Source organism: Miniopterus natalensis, chromosome 5, assembly GCF_054644295.1.
Source record: "Miniopterus natalensis isolate mMinNat1 chromosome 5, mMinNat1.hap1, whole genome shotgun sequence".
Taxonomy (NCBI): domain Eukaryota; kingdom Metazoa; phylum Chordata; class Mammalia; order Chiroptera; family Miniopteridae; genus Miniopterus; species Miniopterus natalensis.
The window spans coordinates 35,084,433-35,104,332 of NC_142085.1; the positions used below are offsets into that span (position 1 = coordinate 35,084,433).

Sequence of the window (19,900 nt, forward strand, 5' to 3'; positions counted from 1 at the left end):
CAACTGTGGCTCAGCAGTTGAGCATTGACCTAGGATCCAGGGAGATGGAAGTTCGATTCCCGGTCAGGGCACATGCCCGGGTTGTGGGCTCGATACCCAGTCGGGGGCGTGCAGGAGGCAGCCGATCTATGACTCTCATCATTGATGTTTCTCTCTCTCTCTCCCTCTCCCTGAAACCAATAAAGACATATTTTTAAAAAAATTCTAAGCCTACCTGCTCATCCTTAATGATAATTATATACTGTTGTTTTGAGGATTTAAATTTGTGCCTAGCACATAGTAAGAACTTAGAAAGATCAGCCATATAAACGCATGTTTCCCTTCTCCTTTCCTTTGTCTTCTGAGCAGTTTTGCAGTTTAACTTTCCCAAGGTCAGTTAGGTATCAGCCCCCCTGCCCAAAGTCAGAGCTTTTAGGGTATTTCTAGATTGTAAAAACTATTCTCTGTGTCTTGTAATGTTCTCTCTAAAAAAAAAACAAGCAATCATGGACAGTATGCATGGAGGAAATCGGAGGTGACGCAAAAGACTGAGTCAGCCAACTGCTATTTTTCCTAAAATTGACCCCAGATGTAGATAAAGATTCAGAGTTTCCATCAAAATAGTATTTTAAATTTAGATGGTGGTGAAACAGTATGCAAAATCAAATCAGTTCTATTGATTCCCTTTTTTAAAAATCAAGATCAGAACATTTCTGGTTTTCTACACTTGATTTATTATCTACTAATAGCAGTAAGAGCACAATATTAACTTGTAACTTGTGGACTATTCCATTTTTACAAGAAAGATTCCAATTTTTTAGCCTAATGTTTAAATGCCAAATCAGTCCCTAGTAATGGAATTGTTGGCTGATGTAAGAAATTGCTTAATTAGTTTTATACAAGTTTTTTAAAATTTTCTGTTGCAATATAAGTTAATAAAACAAAAAAGATGATTCATTTAATCCTTTTGTAAAAGTCACTGTCATTATGCAGGTATTTATCTGTTTCAATCTTGTTTAAATGTACATTATTACAATCTTCTTACTGAGAGTCTTATTTGATTCACAATCATTAAAGATTTAAAAGATTAAAATTTTAAAACACTTGATTATTTCTTTGGCTGTAGATGTACAATTTTTTTGTCATTATTTTAAAATGAAAGCTATGTGTTTTCAATAATAATCACTATTTTAAAAGAATTATTTGGTTCTCATTCATGTACCATGATTTTTTTATATTCTGTTGAATAATTGACTATAGATGTATCACTGAAAGGATAACAATTAAGTATAACAAACACTCTTAAAGCAAATCTTAATTTTAGATATGCTAAATGTGAAAAATGTGTAATTTTAAAATGTGGAAAATATGATGTATTTTGCCTGAGGATTTTTAACAACTTTAAGTTGGCAAAACCTCTAGAGACTGACTCTCATTTTTAACACATATCTGAGATTTTCAGAATTAGTGAAAATCCCAAGTGATGGATATGTGTTAAAGTATACTCACATTCTATCTCGATCTACCACATGAGAAACATGAAAAACTTTTTTCTCCATTCTTTTATACCCTATTTACTTCTTAATAAATAATATACATAAATTATGCTTGCCCTTTTGCTCTCCACCTCCAAAAACTTGGTACCTTCTCAGCAAAGCATATCTTTATTTGAGAGGGTTCTGTTAGCTTTAATTTTCATACAATGTATAATGAGTATTACATAACCCTGAATATCTCCTCAGAATCCAAGCTTTGTGAAGGTATGGGCTTTGTTTTAAAAACTCCCTTGCCTGGAATACTGTGCAGCTGTAAAAAAGAAGGATCTCTTACCCTTTGAGACAGCATAGAGGGACCTGGAGAGTATCATGCTAAGTGAAGTCAGACAGTCAGAGAAAGACAAATATCAATGATCTCACTTATATGTGAAATCTAATGAACAAAATAAACCTATGAACAAAAAAGATCCAGAGACACTGAAGCATGCAACAGACTGATGTATTTCAGAGGAAAGGGGAGGGGGTGGGAAGAGATTAACCAATGAACTTATATCCATACATGCATAACTTATGGACAAATAATAGTGTGTGGAAGGCCTGGGGACCGGGCAGAAGCTGAGTGGAGAGGGTCAATGGAAGGAGGGGAAGGGAGACATCTATAATACTTTCAACAATAAAGATAAGTATAAAAACAACAAAATTCCCTTGCCGGTCACTAATGCTGTCTGGACAACCAGTAGGTATTTAATAAACATGGATTGAATTAATGAATTAAAAAGGAGTAATTGTATTCTTTTGTTATGATTAATATACATATTAATATTTTCAATATCAGCATAAAAGGAGCACTAGAAAGAGAGCAGAAATGAATGCAGATGGGGGCAATAATTTAGTCTTGTTCCTCCTAGTGAATTATGCTGTGACATGAACCTCCATTGCTATGTTTTTTTCTCTTCGTATTTGAGGTGTTGATGTTATTTAGTATCTGGTGGCATGCTTTGATTTCCAAATGCTTTGAAAATATTCTCTTCCCACTCCTTTGTACTCTATATAATAAAGCAATCTCTCAGCAATATAGTGATCAGAGTGTTGATGGTACTTACGACTGAGTCCAGGAAGAATGTAAATCAGAATGAGGCTTCAACTAGTTCCCCTCCCTCCAAACCCCTATGTTAACAAATTGGTATTTAAATTTTCTCTGTTCAAGTAACTGATATGGTTCCTGTCTCCTGACTCGAATCTGACTGACACAATGAATGAATTATATATAAACTACAATGCTGGTGACAATTCTCACATCACAAAATTTTATTGGAATGATTGCCAGGGAGTTCTTAGTTATTTCTATATTTATAAAAAACGTTTTAAAAACACACCTCAAGAAAATGAACCATTATAATGGTTCATTGCTTATTAAGATGTATATAGTACTCATAATTTTTTTTTTCTGTATCACTCTTCCGGAGTCAAAAAGGTAATTGTTTTCCAAAGAAGAGAATGATATAAGAAGAGCACAATAACCTCTGGTTTAATCAGTTTAAAGTGCTTTAAAAGTTCTCACACATGTTTCTTCTATTGTGTCAGAAAGAAATCTGACTTGACTAAGGGGATAAAGCTTTATTAAGTGCAATAAGTGAATGAAGTGTTTCTCCTCTAATTTTACTATTGTATACTTTGACAAAAGTGCTTGTCTTCATTGATGTCTGTGTGTGTGTATGTGGGCTCATCTTGACGCTCCATCAACCACTTCCTGGGGCCCTGGGCATTGAGCAGATCTGCCCATGAAGACCACTTAGCACAGAAACTGTACATTTGCTTGGAAGTGCCTGTTTCCTCTAGGCCAAAAATATGGAGCTTTCCCCCCCAAAGTAATGTATTATACATTTTTATACTTACATATTCTCATTTTCATCATGGATCATAAATAAATGTGTTATCTTTAGGAATCATAAGTTGCATAACATCTGGAAGCATTTTTTTAACCTAATCCGGGCATACAGTATTTGATTATTATATTCAAGATTGTGAAGGTTTATTATATTCAAAGTATGAAAAATTAGTAAGCAAATCGCATTTAAAATGTTACTTTATCTATTGTTTTGGAATACTTACCATATTACATGTAATTTTGGGATGCTTAGGAAGAAAATGCTAAATCATCATTTTCTTGCTTTGGAGACTATTAAAAAATTGAGACTGTTCATTTGTGCTGCATTATTTGCAGGTAGCTAAGTGTTTATATTTGTTTTATTAGGGATATTTTGAGTGAACTTGAAGTAGTTAACTGAATACCATCAGAACATTTAAACTGCACAGTTATGAAGGTGGGCGTTAATGGCTTATAAAGAACTTTCATTTGTAATATACTCAAATGTCTACAAAGATACTGTTGCCAACAAAACAAAGAATTTGGTAAAAATCCTACTGCATTATCTTGTTTCCCATTCTCCTACAGAAAACTGCTTTCAGAAGCCTCTTACTAATGGGATTTTGTTACAGTCATCTGTTTGGGGGATTAAAAAAAGAGGTGAGTACCGTTGTTTGAATTCTTTGGTACTGTTAATTCAGGCTTGATTTACAAAGAATGAAAGAAATCTGACTTGACTAAGGGGATAAAGCTTTATTAAGTGCAATAAATGAATGAAGTGTTAATAACCTAAAATATTAATGTTGAGTGGACAGATGTGCACCATGTGAAAAAGTTAACTACCAATTTGTATGTTTACCCTGTGCAAGGACAGTTTTAAATGCTTTACATTTAAGCCTCATCACAATTCTGTGAGCTAGATACTGTTATTATCCCCACTTTACAGCAAGAAAACTGTGGCACAAACAGGGCAAGTATCTTGCTCAGGCTTCCATATCTAATAAATGGTAGAGGCTAGGAGTTAAACCCATACAGAGAGGTTCTGGAATCCATGTAATTAAACACTGTGAAATACTGAGGTTTGAGAGGAAACTACTGTTCAATGATAGTTTACCATTTCAATGATATGTGGCATACTAAATTGCTTGTACTTTAGATATGTCATATTTGCTGTGAAGCCAGGCCTCAATTGAATTCCTTCAGCACAAGTTATTACCATTCATAGGACCACTGATGCTGCAAAATTAATACTACTGTAGTTACTATTATCATTAAGGAAAAAACCCCTTAGAATTTTAAGTTGTAAAACTTTTGGTCTCCACATTTTCAATCAAGAGAAGGGCTCAAATAAATTTCAGTCCTATGTCTCATCCAGAAAGGACTGGCAAGCTTTAGCAACCAAAATTAGAATCCACCCAGAATTCATAATGTTGGCATTTTGAAGAAAATGCAAATTTTCTGCTGTTTTATCCCATTCCCTTTGGCATAATGTGGCTTCCAGTCTTTAAAATAATTATCTTTGCCAACACTGCTTTCAAAAAGTAGAAATAAATAGAAATGACACACAGACAACATTGTTCACATAACTGAAGTGACTGTGGGATAATTATAATGAATATTAACAAGTATATTTTTAAAAATTTTAGACAACAGTCAGAATAGCCAGATTTTTTAGTTTTATCCTTTCATGACTTTAAATTTAAACCTTACTTCACAAAAATCTACAAGTCAGTAACCTGAATTAGAAGTAGTTTACTAAAGGGAATTTAGTATCATAAAATTATATATATATATATATATATATATGTGTATATATATATATTTATATTTATATATTTATATTTATTTATATTTATATATATAGTTTATATATATTCATATATAATTTTGTTTTAATTTTTATATGTACTATAAATATAGTGAAGAAAGATTGTTTTGAAAAGCAAATTAATTTAATAATCTGCTATGTAAGGAATTAACTTTTTGTCATAAAATATACATTACAGAATAGTTATCATTTTAACCATTTGTAAGTGTATAATACAATGGCATTAAATATGTTCACAAAGTTTAATAATCATCACCATTATCTATACCTAAAATTTTTTCATCATCCTTGCAAAAACTTCTGTACCCATTAAATAATAATTCCCATTTCCCCTTCCCACCAGTCCCTGGGACCTCTATTCTACTTTTTGTCTCTATGAATTTGTCTATTCTAGGTACCTCATATAAATTATATTTTGGAATATTTGTCCTTTTGTGTCTGGCTTATTTCACTAAGCATAATCTTTTAAGGTTTATCCATATTTTATATTCCAGTGTGTGTGTGTGTGTGTGTGTGTGTGTGTGTGACATTTTGTTTATCCTCTCATCTGTTGATGGACACATGGATTTTTCCTACCTTTGGCTTTTGTAAATAACCTTGTTATGAACATTGGTATACAAATACCTGCTGGAGCCCTGTGGACTCCAAGAAGAATATACCTGCCAAAAAGGACGCTTATGGTTAATTGGGCTCAAATTCGTAAGCAGAGTCTAGAAGCCATCCTTGTCCCTCACACATGCTGCATTTCAAGGAAAAGCCAGAGACTGGGCTGCCTGGGCTCCTGCTCTGTGCTCTCTTACTCCGAGCCAACCTTATAAGAGAGCTTCCAGGACCAAAATTCAACCAATGGGACTGAGGCTTTCCCTGTCCAATAGGAGCTGCACAGCTTTATCATTATTTGCATCTTCACCAATCAATCAGAGTGGCTTCATTCCAACCAATCAGGGTGGTACCATTTGGATCAATCAAACTGTGAGGATTTAGAATACTTACTGGCATAGAAATAAACCCATCAGGGATGAGGGATGGGCACTCTTCAGATATAACTCAGTATCTCCTCTGTCTTGGTGGAGTGAACCTTAGTTTCCATCCAAGACCATGTCTCCCCGGCTGGATCAGCAATATTGACTGGAGCTGTCTTGCTGGAACAGAGCAAAGCTGTCTCATGGGAGGGGAGCACAGCTGTATCCCCAGACCAGAGCTGTAACTCTGGGCTGCCCCTCCTGAGCTATTCTACAGATGTGCTGTTCCACAGCCATGCTGTAGCACAATTGACCTTTTTTGCACTTAATAGTCTTCCTCTTCACTGCACCCCAAATTGGGGACTCCTGTTTGTGTTGAATTGGTGGTGATGACCTTTGATTCACAGTCCTTATTTAGATTTATTGCTAAAAATTATATTGTTAACTTTTTACACACACACACACACACACACACACGCATATGAACCACTGTATCATTTTCCACAGTGGCTGCACCAGTTTACACTCCCATCAGTAATCACCAAGGGTTATAGTTTCTCTATATTGCCATCAATATTGTTATTTTCCATTTAAAAGTTATAACCATCCTATTAGGTATGAAGTGGTATCTCATGAAGATTTTGATTTGCATTTATCTAATTATTAATGATGTTGAGTATATTTTCATGTTTATTGGCTATTTGTATATCTTTGAAGATATCTGTTCAAGTCCATGGCCCACTTTTTAATTGCAGGTGGTTGTTTTTTTGAGTTGTAGGAGTTCTTTATAATTCTGAATTTTAATCCCTTACCAGATACATGATTTGAAAATATTTTCTCCCATTCAGTAAGTTGCCCTTTTGTTTTCTTGTTGATATGCAAAAGTTCTTAATTTTGATAAAGTCCAATTTTTCTTTTTTTTTTATTTTGTTACCTGTTCTTTTGGTCTTCTGTCCATGAACATGAGTTGTCTTTTTATGTATTTAGGTCTTGAATTTATTTCAGCAATATTTTGTAGTTTACAGTGTACCAGTCTTTTACCTCCATGGCTAGATTTATTCTTAAGTATTTGATTATTTTAGGAGCTATTACAAGTGCAATTGCTTCCTCAATTTCCTTTTTGGGTTGTACATTGCTGGAGTAAAGAAACAACTGACTTTTGTGTGTTAATCTTGTACCACACAACTTTGATGAATTTGTTTATCACTTCTAATAGTGTTCTTGTGTGAATCCTTTAGGGTTGTCTGTAGGTAAGATTTTACTCTGGTAACCACCGATCTGTTCTCCAACACCATAATTTCATCTTTTCAAGAATGTCATATAAATGGATTCACACCATATGTAATCTTTTGAATTTGGCTTTTTTCCCCTTCCCACTTAGCATAATGCCCTTGAGATCCATCCAAGTTGTTGTGTGTATTGGTAGTTAATTCCTTTTACTTAATGAATACTTTTCATTGTATGATGATATCATAGTTTGTTTATTCATTCATCTGTTAAAAAACATTTGTGTTTGTTTCCAGTGATTAGCTGTTATGAAAAAGCTGCAAAGCACATTCATATACAGATTTTTGTGTGAACCTAAGGTTTTGTGTGTGTGTGTGTATGTGTATTTTTAAGATAAATACCCAGGAGTTCAATTTCTGGATCTTATGGTAAGTGTATATTTAGCTTCATACGAAACTGCGTAACTGTTTTCTAGAATGACTACATCATTTTATGTTCTCACTGGCATTCCTAAAAGGTCCAATTGCTCCTCAACAGCACTTGATATAGCTAGCATTTTAGCTACTCTCATTGAGGTGTATCTCATAGTGGTTTTAATTTGCCTATCTCTAATAGCTAATGAAGTTGAACATATTTTCAAGTGCTCATTTGCCATTGGTATATGTTCTTTGATGAAGGGTCTGTTCAAGTCTTCTGACATATTCTAATTAGATTGTTTTGCTACTGTTGAATTCAAAGAGTTCTTCATATTTTGTGATATGTCTTTACCATATATATGATTTGTAAATATTTTTGTCTAGTCTATGGCTTGTCTTTAAATCACTTTTACAAGCTATTTCATAGAGGAAAAGTTTTTAATTTTGGTAAGATATAATTTTTCTTTGGTTATGTGTAGTGATTTAGATGTCTTAAGTATAGTGATAGTTATGTCTAAGAATTCTTTGCTTAGCTACAGGTCACAAAGATTTTCTTTCATATTTTCTTCTAAAATTTTTATAGTTATACACTTTTCTGTGAGATCTATGATCAATTTTGAGTTAGTTTTTACAAGATGTGAGGCTTAGATTTTCTTGTTGTTGTTTATGAAATTCCAATTTTTCCAACAAGATTTGTTGAAAAGTCTATCCTTCCTTCATTGAATTGCTTTTACACTTAAAAAAACTCAAAGTAGACCTACTTATGTAGGTTTATTTGTGGACTCTTTATTCTGTTCCATTGATCTATGTGTCTATACTTTTACCAATTCCACATTTTTTTGGTTACTATAGTTAAAAAGTAAGTCATAACATTAGATGGTGTGATTCCTCATTCTCTTTTCAAAATATATTTTAGGTTATCCTCCAATATAAATTCTAGAACCTGCTTGTCTATATTTCCAAAAATTATTGCTGAAATTTTGATAGACATAGTTTGCATCTAATAAATTTAGGGAAAATTCATATGTTGCTATGATGAGTCTTCTAATCTATGAACACAGTGTGTCTCCATTTAGTTAGGACTTATTTGATTTCTTTCAGTGGCATTTTGTAGTTTTCAGCATACAGACTATGCACATGTTTCATTAGATTTACAACTAAATGTTTTTATGGCATTATAAATGGCACTGTGTTTTAAATTTGGGTTTCTAGTTATTCATAGCTTGCATATAGAAATACACTCAATCTTTGTGGATTGACACTTGCGTCCTGTGACCTTGCTACAGTCACTTGTTACTTTTAGGTTTTGTTTTGACTTGTTTTGAGTTGTGGTAGATTCCTGAATAGGCAATCACATCATCTGCAAATAAGAATGGTTTTCTTTCTTTCCAATCTCTGTGTGCTTTTTTTCTTTTCTTGCTTTAATGAAAGTACTAAGACATCAATTACTATGATGTAATTCAGTATTGAGAGTGGAATCATTGCATTTTACAGATTTTAGAAGAAACATGTTCAATTTTATACCATTATGTATGATATTAGCTGAATGTTATTTTATAGATGCTCTTCTGTACCTAATTTATTAAGAATTTATATATGAATGAGTATTAAATGTTGTCAAATGCTTTTTCTACATCAATTGATATCCCATGGCTTTTATTCTTTAAGCTGTTTATATGGTGATTACACCATTTGATTTTCAAGTTTTGCATTCCTGGAATAATCCTCACTAGGTCATGTTGTATTACTCATTTTGTATATAGGAAGATATGACTTAGTAGTGTTTTGTTGAAAATTTTGTGTCTATGTTCATGAGAAATATTGTTTATAGTTTTCTCTGCTTGTTCTCTTTTCATCTAGATTTAGAGTCAGCATAATGCTGGGCACATAAAATCAGTTGGGAAGTGTTTTCTCCTGTTCTAATTTTGGGAAGAGATTGTGTAGAATCTATTTTATTTCTTCCTTAAGTGTTTTGTAGAATTCACCAGTAAAACTATATGGGCCTGGAATTTCTCTTTTTCACAATTTTAATTACAAATTTAGTGTATTTAATATATATAGGGTTATTAAAGTTATCTATTTCTTCATAAATGTGTTTTGGTGGTTTGTATCTTTCAAGAAATTGGTCCATTCATCTAAGTTGTTGAGTTATGGATTCTTCTTAAGTTGTTTGTAGCATTTTCTTACTATTCTCTTAATGTCTGTAGGGTCTATAACAATATTCTTTATTTCTTTTGTGATATTGGTGATTTTGTCTTTTACCTTTTTATTTTTATTTATTTTCTGCTAGAGATTTAAAACAATATTTTTTAAAATCAGCTTTTTGTTTATCAATATTTCTTATTGTTTTTGTTTCCAATTTAATTGATTTTGCTCTTACATATATTTTGCTTTTCTTTCTACTTACATGAAGTTTATTTTGCTCTCCATTATTTATCTCAATGAGGTGAAATCTCAGATTATTTATTTGAAAAAAATCACCCTTCTAATATAAACATGCAGTGCAAGAAACTAAAATTTCTTTCAATTCCCTGTTTTAGCTGTACCCCATAGATTTTGATATGCTGTACTTTAATTTTCATTCATTTGAATAAATTTAATTTTCTTCGAAAATTTCTTTTTGACACAGATTCTTTACAAGTATGTTGCTTAATTCTTAAGTATTTGGAGATTTTCTTGTTATGTTCTTGTCTTATAGGTCACTGAGATGTTCATTTATTTTCAATCTATTTACTTTCTATTGTTCATATTGAATAATATCTATTAAAATATCTTAAATTTCTCTCATTTTCATTCTGCTACTGAGTCTGAGTCAATTCAGTAAATTTTAAAATTATCTTCGAATTTTTTATTTCTATAATTTTCATTATATCTTCTATTTATTTCCTGAGACTTTCAATTTTTTAATTTTTTTCAACAGTGTTTATAATTGCTTACAGGAGCGTTTTTATGAGAGCTGCTTTAAAATCATTGTCAGATAATTCTAACATCTGTGCCATCTCAGTGTTTGTTGATTATATTTTTCATTCTAGTTGAGATTTTCTGGGTTTTGGTACAGTAGTTAATTTTGGATTGTATTGCAGGCATTTTGCATATTATGTTATGAGCCTCTGGTTCTTATTTAAATTTTCTACTTTAGTAGGTAGTCAACAAATTTAGGTTCAGAATTCACATTCTGGCCTACTCTATGGGCTGTGGTTCAAATGTTAAATCAATAATCAGAGGCTTTTCTGTGCTATTGTGGTCTGCTCTGTTTGTGTGCTATCCAGAGTCTAATTTGAAACCTGAGTGGTTTTACATACTGTAGTTCAGTCCTCAAGTCATTTGCTCTGTGGATTCTGGTCAGTTCCATGTAGGGGATGCTTGGAATCTCTTCAGGATTTATATACACAAGTTTAAAGCATCCTTTCCTTCAGTTCTCTCTTCTCTGTAGTTCTGTCTCACTGTCTAGTTCAAAGGGACTAGAGAGCCACCTATTTGCTCCGTGTGCTTAGTGCGGGCAGGGGCGGTTGACAGTGCTCCTCCTTACGGCTTCTACTGAGGCGGGTAGGGAGAAGGAAGGGCATGGCGCCTGCTCGCAGCACTGCAGTGAGTACGGTCAGCAAGGCTGTACCCCACACGCCTCTCAGCACCCTGAAAGGAGGGAGAGTTTTCGTTCACATTATGTCAGCTTGGGAGTGGTTAACAAGGCCCCATCTCATGGTCTCCACAATGCCCAGAGAGGAGTGAGGCAGCCATAAGTAAAAAGTTCCATTCAGCAAAGCTGAGCTCTTGCAGGTCCCGAAGCCATGTCTTTTGCATGACTCTGCCTATGTTCCTTACACCGCCCCTTGCTTCTTTACTTGACTATCTCCTGTTTCTCCTTCAAGATTTAGGTCAGAGTTTCTCTCTTCCTTCTCATACTGCACATGCTCTGGTGCTGTTGTTGAGGTTGAGGGTTGGATAATGAGGGAAATTCACGGAGGAAGTTGACTTGTGTCTCTGAATTTAACCACATAAATAAACACTGATAGGGAATGCTTGCTTGCTTCTAGCATGGACGTTTCTGAGGGCAGAGACTTGATAGGAGTAGAGAAATAGGGGCATCAATTTCTAGGAAGAAGAGGAAGGCTTGAAGCACTGACTCCAGGATTTTCTGCAGTTCAGGAAGTGTGCAAAAGAGGTCCTCAGATGTTCCTGTGGTTCCATTTGAAGGAGCAGGGAAGGTGGAGGGGCAGAAACAGTGGATGCCTGGACAGACACTGGAAGAGAATTGCTCCATACAGTGATGAGGCTGTAGGTGTGGATCTTCCACCGTGCCACTTTCCCACTTCCTTCACTAGGACAGCTCCATCCACACTAGCTATCTTCTGCATCTCAAATGTTCCATAATCTTCCAAGACTTAAGGCTTCTGTACTTGATATTCTCTCTGTCTGGAGTATTCTGGGCCTAAACTTTCACATGGCTTCTTGCATTCAGAATATCTCCTCTACATTACTTTCTAGAACATCCCCTTAATATTAGCTTTATTACACATATCACTATCAGTATTTTTATTGTCTGCCTCTACAGATTATTCATGAAAGTAGGAATATTGCCTGTCTTATGCACAACTCTAACTCCAGTGTCTAGAACACTGCCTGCAATAGTATGTTCTCAACACGTATTTGTGGAATAAATCATAGTCATGTCTCTTTTCAGGATTAAGTGCTATTTAAACTATTGATTACATGCATAATCTAGGCAACTATAAATCATTTTGTATATATTTAAATATTTTTTCAATATTTTTATTAATAAATTTTATAATATATTTTTCATTTTCAGGCATTCTCTCAGTTATAGGACTTGTGAACTGATCTTTGTGAAAGGGCCTTTTAGTGCAATGCTGTAAATAAGTACACTAAAATTATATCTGGATCACATCAAGAAAACTAACTAAAATATGACATACTAAGTTCAGTATATTTTATGGCAAATAACTCATTTGAAACACTGGAGACTTTTTTACAAATACAGAGTTAGCATAATTGACTGGATATTTAGACATCATATTGACATAAAATAACTGTAGATTCATAACTAACTTTATTCACCAGTTTAGTGAAATATTTGATTCATTAAATTGCCCAAATTAATTACTTGACAGGCATTTTAGTTAAACTTATATTCAGGGAGATTATGATTTCAAAGATTTAGAGTTGACAATGAAGTACAGTCACTTCTCATTACTCCCAGGAGTTATGTTCTGTAAAGTTACTTTGGACACTGACTTAGTGAATATTGAGCTATCGCTCTGAAGGGAAAATACAGGGTTAGGTTCCTGCGAGTCTGTCATTAAAATAATTTTGACAATTAATCAATACCTAATCTTGTTTTATGTGACACCTTCTATAATATATGTTGATTCATTAACATTGAACACGTAGCCCACAACACTATAACTCATGCCTGAACAAGCTTGTGTAATACATGTGCTTTCTCCTTAAGGCACATGTACAACCTTCTTGAGCTTCGGAACAATAACAGCTTCAGCAACATCCTTGGGGGCCATTTTAAGCAGCAAAATGTGACTCTAAATAGACCGAAAAAGGCACACTTGTTTACAGCATGAGATTTGAAATAAGTAGGGAGAGGATTGCCTTGTTTGACCTCAGCTGATAAAGTGTGTGTTGGGTGATTAAATTATTATTTTTTTTTTGCTGTTCTGTACATGTCTGTGAATGACTCTGAAACCACTGTGAGTATTGATTTAGGGGTTACAAAGAAATTTTAGTAAGTAGGCAAATTGGAAAATACAAAATGCATGTATAATGGGGACTGACTGTATTTAAGCTCTAAACCTAGGATCCTGAATACCACTGAGAAATGAAGACACATACTGACATATTACTTAAGAAAAGCATATAATTTGACATGTATGCTTGTACTTCTGTAATAAATATTATAGTAATTTTAGGGGTTAAGAACTTGGAAGAATCCTGTAAAGTCTCTAGAATTCTTCAGCTTCTTCAGCAAGTTGGTTTTTTTTTTTTTTGGCTTAAAACAGTACACATTTATTATTTCACAGATTCTATGGGTCAAGAGTCCAGTTATAACTTAGCTGGTCCTCTGCAAGGATGCAGAATGTCTGCAGAACTCAGTTCCCTGAGGTTGTAGGGTGGAGAGCTCTGGTTCCTTGCTGCCTGTTGCTCCGGAGGCCACCCTCACTTCTGCCTTCAGTTCCTTGCTACATGAGTCTTCCAGCATGGCCGCTTGCTTCTCCGGAGCAAGCAAAGGACAGAGTCTTTTCACAAGACAGAGGTCACAATTCTATGCTTTCACAACCTTTAATAGGACAGAATCCAAGGAATTCACAAGCAAGGTGGGGGTACCATTCCACACTCTTGTGTATGAGGAAAGATATTTTGAAGGACAGTAGAGTCAGGGTGGGAATATTTTAGATTTTTTACTGGATAATTGTTATCCAGTCAATGCCAACTAAGAAAAGTTAGTGAACACGTAGACTTTTTTCTTTCAAAATAAGAGTGAAATAATTTGTAAATAAAAAATAAAATGCAAAATTTAAAAAGCACAGATGCTTATGAAGAAACTGCGCGAACCAGTAACATAAGCCTAAAGTTGCTGAATAGAGACGAAGACAGTTTATGATTGCAGAGATTAACAGAAGGAGGCTCTGTTTGCTAATATGAGAGAGCATGGCTTTCAATGTTAAATGCCATAGCCTTTGTTTCTCTTTTTCCCGTTCTGGTTTCAACTGGTACAGCATGCCATCTGTAGGAACTACAAATGCATTTGACTAAAATTAGGACTCTGAAAAATGTTTTGTCTTGATTATAAATTTAGAAACAGCCAATCATTAGAAAACAGAAATAAGATCTGCAGGCAGAACTTAACCTTAGAATTTCCTGCACAATTTTTTGAAATGTTAATTTTTAAGTTATTTATGATTACTGGAAAAACAATAAGTCTTCTTTGAGGAAGAATGCCCCAAAAACACTTGGAAAAGGAATCAAAAGACTATTTGTCTAATGTTGACCAAACCACTTAGCTTCGTCTATAAAAGTAAGGGAGGAAATAAGAAATGCTAGTTTCACCGAGTAATTACAAAGTGCCAGACACTGTTTCAGTCCCTATGATATAGGTGCCTTTGTTATTCCCAATGAAGCTCAAGCAAGGGAGGTGCAGAGAGGTTAATGTCACAACTAGTAAGTGGCAGACCTGGCATTGCCAGCCAGGCCATCTGATTCCAGAGACCAAGCAGTTGATGCTGCCTCCAAGTAATGTGAAGTGCTGTTTCCATGAATAGAAGAAAAATGCATATGAAAGTATTTTTAAAATGATGACGCACTACACAAAAGAGAACAGGATGACAACAGCTGTGGGCTCTGTTATATTTGAGGTGACAGTGGAGATGGTCAGAGTCCTGTAAGGACATATAATCAAGGGGGTTTAATCTGGTTTTAGGTGAAACATTCAAACTGAGACCTGAAAGATAAATATTTAGCCAGGTAAAGTGTGTGCGTGTGTGAGTGTGTGTGTGTGTGTGTGTGTGTGTGTGTGTGTGATCCTGACAAACCTGTTGCAAGTCACTGCTGTTAAGGTAGTGATAGAGCAGAAGCAAACTCTACCTAAACTAGAAATATTTTTATTTACCCATATATTGATTTAGCCGATCCAGTAAAACACTAGTACATAGTCTCTCTTTGTCACCAAACACTTTGGTTGTTTTTTATGTTACAGGTGGACAAACTCAATGACTTTGGGTGCATGAATTTTGTTACCTTTTTATTTCTAAAACAAGTACCCAAGACACTCTCCACACTCTATAATCATCAAGTGTTTGGGGCTCAAATCCCCCAGTGAAATGAAATGGATAATGCTTGAGTCTCAAGATGAAAAAATGGATTTAGCTTATTCAGCTGAAAGCTAGCTGAGTGGTTTTGTTTGACCCTTTCCCCTGGATCTATACTTCTCAAACTGTGGTACTTATATTCCTTCAGTAAGTTTAATTCTATGCAAGATACACAAAAGTTTAGAAAAAGATGTTCTAAGTTTGCTTTTATTTAAAATATTACATTAACTTTATTCAGAAGTCCTGTGAGGACAGAAAGAAAATCAGCAGAATTCAACTAGTATACATGGATCAATCTCACGTTTATTTGTAAATGTCCAGAAAATTAATTTTATGTTCATTGAGCAATTAAAGAATTACTGTTTTGTTAGTGGGGAACCTACTTATAGCTTTAGCCCAGTAGTCAGCTTGTTTACAGTTGTTTACCATTGTCAACCCATGTAGTATTACATTAAGAAAAGCTCATCCTTAAAGTGTCAGAACTCCATGAAAAAAGGGTTTGCCCAGGAGAGCAGACAATAGCTATGAGTGTGAGTTCAGGGAGGAGTAAGCAGCCATGTTACTGAAATTTTAACTCTTACATGAGCACATTTTTTCCCTACAAGTTAATTCAATGTCCAGCCACAATTTTCCTCATCAGCATGTTTAAAGCATGCTTAAGGCTGGGAGTTTCCTGATGAGATAGATATAAATAAAAATTATGAGTACTTTCTACATGTGATTTTGGGGGGTTGTTCACTGATAGTTTTAAGATGTAGTCTTTATAAATTTATGGTTTCAATTGGGACCATGGCTCAGTAGCTAAAAACAGGAAGTTTGTACATAACTTTCAAATCAGTAAAATATGCAACTTAGTAAAGGATCAACTGAATCGTGGAGGGCTGTGGCAGGCATAGCATTCTTGTGATGGTGAACTTGAGGATTGTGGTACTCTAACCTTAACTGATAAATTGGTAGTAAGCAGCAAAAGTCAATGAAAAGATATATTATATAAGTGAATTTTTATTTGATTGTTTATTTTGTGTTGTTATAGAGATGAAAGTATATCTTAATTTTGTTTCCTTGCTTAAGGAAACATGAACAATCATATATGAAACCATCACTCTTTCAGTTGTTCCTAAATAACCGACCATGTAAATTTGAAAGAAACTCACTGGAAATCTTTAAAAGAAAAAAAAGACTAGTGTTGAGTAGTAAGAAATAAGATAAAAAGTAAAATTGAATAAAAAAATAAAAATATTTGAACCTTCTTTTGAAGTCATTTTAGTACATAATTACCTTGGACAATGAGATCAAGAAAGAATTAAAAAAACTGACAAAGCCATGAACTATAAATGTGAGAAACTGTAGCTTGGATTGATAATATTTTTAATATATTTAAAAGGCATGATCAAAACTACTTTGATTTATATCTTTTAAGTGCAAATCTTTTATTATTTTTATTAAAAATTATAGTGCTCAATATAAAATTAAAAACAATATCGAATACAACAAACAGTTGAGCAATAAACAGTTTTAGTCTTCATCTTCCAATTCAACTTTCTGTGTTTTATACACTAATAGAAAAATACATCTGTCAATATATAAAATATATGATAGATACACAGAACTATAATTTTTACTTAAGCAAATTAAATATATGTAGTAGAGATTAATTGATGAAAGATAACCCACCAAAAGAACTGGGCAAAATGTGATATTTGTTCTAGTAAGAATTCTCTAACATTAAGAAAGATAAAAATAATAAGTTGTTTATTTTAATTTTTCTTAAATAGACATTTAATGAAAATAGAACACATACATAGAGAAGTAAATAACTGATAAGAGGACAGTTCAATGCATTTTCACACATGAACACATCCAGATCACCTCTTCCCAGACAGATACATAATAAATGTCCGGTATCTCAGAAGACTCCCTTATGCTGTCTCATAGGAACTCTTTTTCCCCCAGAGGCAACATGATTTTCACTTCTAACATCACTGAACTCAAACCAGAGACTAGCTTTTCCTATTTAAGAACTGTAACAATAAAATCATGTTTTATATACTTTCGCATTTGATTTTTAACATTATTTTTGAGAAACTAAGCCATATTGCTGGAGTAGTATTCATTTTATTGGTCTATAACATTCTACTATACGAATATACCATATTATTTTAAAACTCCAGTCTTTCCTCTTACAAAAATTGCTACTATATTTCTGCATGTGTCTTTAAATAAACCTGTATCTGTGTTCGTGTAGGATATATATGTCATACATTTGTCATACATTTGTTCACCTTTAGGAGAGTCTGCCAGATGGTTTTCCAAGGTGCCTGTACCAATTTATACATCTGCCGAGAGTGTCCAAATGTTCCATGCCTTCACATCCTCATCAGTGTTTGATATTAATCTTTTTGCTTTCAGGCTCTTGTATGGATGTTTGGTGGAATCCTATTATTGTTGTAAGTTACATTTGCTTAATGATTAATGAGGCCAATATGTTTATTGGCCATTATGATATTGTATTTCATAAAGTTATTTTTCATGTCTCTTCCTCGTTTTTGAAATTAGTTGATTATGTTTTCCTTATTGATTTGTAAGAATTCTTTAGATATTTTGGATATAAGGCCTATCTTAGTTCATCTGGGCTGCTATAAAAGCACAAACTAGGAAACTTATTAACAATAGAAATTTATTTCTCCCAGTTCTGGGAGCTGGGAAGTCCAAGATCAAGATACCAGAGGAGTTGGGTGAGGGCCTTCTTCCTGGTTCACAGCAGGCGCCTTCTTTCTGTGTTCTCAGATGGTGGGAGAGGCAATTTCACATGGTGTAAGGGGATCTCTATGGGGTCTTTTTTTTTTAGGAACACTAAGTGCCATTCATAAGGGCTCCATCCTTATGACTTAATTAACTCCCAAAGGCCTCAACTTCAAATACCATCACCTTTGGGGTTAGAATTCAACATGTGAATATGAAGGGGATATGTTCAGACTATAGCAAGGCTTTATACTCATTATGAATTGCTAACATCTCCCACTCTGTGGCTTTACCTTTACCCCTGTAATGGTAAACTTTTATGAACCGAGAGTCTTCATTTTAATGAAGACTAACTTCTTAATCTTTTCTTTTATGATTTATACTTTTAGTATCTATTTAAGAAATCCTTAAATACCCCAATGACATGAAGATGTTGTTTTAGATATATTTTGTGAGCTATATTGTTTAAACTTTTACACAAAGGTATACAATTAATCTGGAATTGATTGTTGCATCTGAATAGAGGGCTCAGGATTCATTTCTTTTTTTTTCATATGGCTATCTGGTAGAGTTGTGACTATTTTAAAAAGCTATTCTTTTTCTCCGTGCAACGTAAGTTTTGTCAAAACATCTGTCTATATATGTGTAGGTCTGTTACTTTATTCTTTCTAATGTTTCATTGTCTGTTTGTCTAGTCTATGAGAGTACCACATTGTCTTAGTACAGGTTTAAAATGTCTTGATATTGGTTTGTGTATATCCTCTAATGTTTTTATTTTCAAGGTTGCTTTGGCAATCTTCAAATTTCCATATCAATTTCATAATTAACCTATTAATTTTATGAGAAAAGTTTCTAAAATTTTGAACAGATTTCATTGGATCACTATCATTCTGGAAATAATTGAAACTTTTACAATATTAAGCTTTTCAATCTATGAACATAGTATATTTCTCCATTTATTTAGATGTTGTGTAATAGATTCATTGATAGCCCAGGCAGACTACCTCTTATCTTTTCCTCACAGTGCACACCACCAGCCCCACTTCTAATTGCCAACACCCATTATTTTTATTGTTGCTGAGAGCATTTCTTGCCCCATTGGAGCCTCTTTGCTACCTGCAATACCAAACCAGAATTTCCAGGGAGTAAACTCAGGAGAACTCAACCAGTGATTGAGGGAAGTTGTTGTATATGGCAGTTTCTTAGTCTATCAGATTAGATATCTCTGAAATTAGTGTTTTGCATTAGCTCCCAGAGTTCTCCCATGAGATTCAACTTTATTTACCCAGAGTAGTAACTTTAGTAGATGCTTTTATTCAGATTAAGAAAGTTATCCTATATTCTTGTTATATTCATTTTAATTATTAATGAATAACAAATTTTGTCACCTGTTTTGGACCTCTGAAATAATCATAAGATTTTTTCCCCCTTTATTCAACAGTGTGGTGGCACACTGATTGATTTTCAAAAGGTAAAAAATGTTATTCCTGAAATAAAAACAATTTAGATGTGATGTATTACTCTACTCATGTATTCTTAGATTTATTT

General features: G+C 33.8%; 1 long non-coding RNA gene across 1 annotated transcript in view; it reads left to right on the top strand.

Annotated features, from left to right (window-relative positions):
* The window catches only part of LOC107532858 (uncharacterized), a 190,974-nt gene that overhangs the window by 120,221 nt on the left and 50,853 nt on the right, over positions 1 to 19,900 (top strand). Inside the window, exon 2 of the long non-coding RNA XR_001602792.2 lies at positions 3,931 to 4,002. This is a non-coding gene — a long non-coding RNA (uncharacterized LOC107532858). The remainder of the gene's footprint in view (positions 1 to 3,930; positions 4,003 to 19,900) is intronic.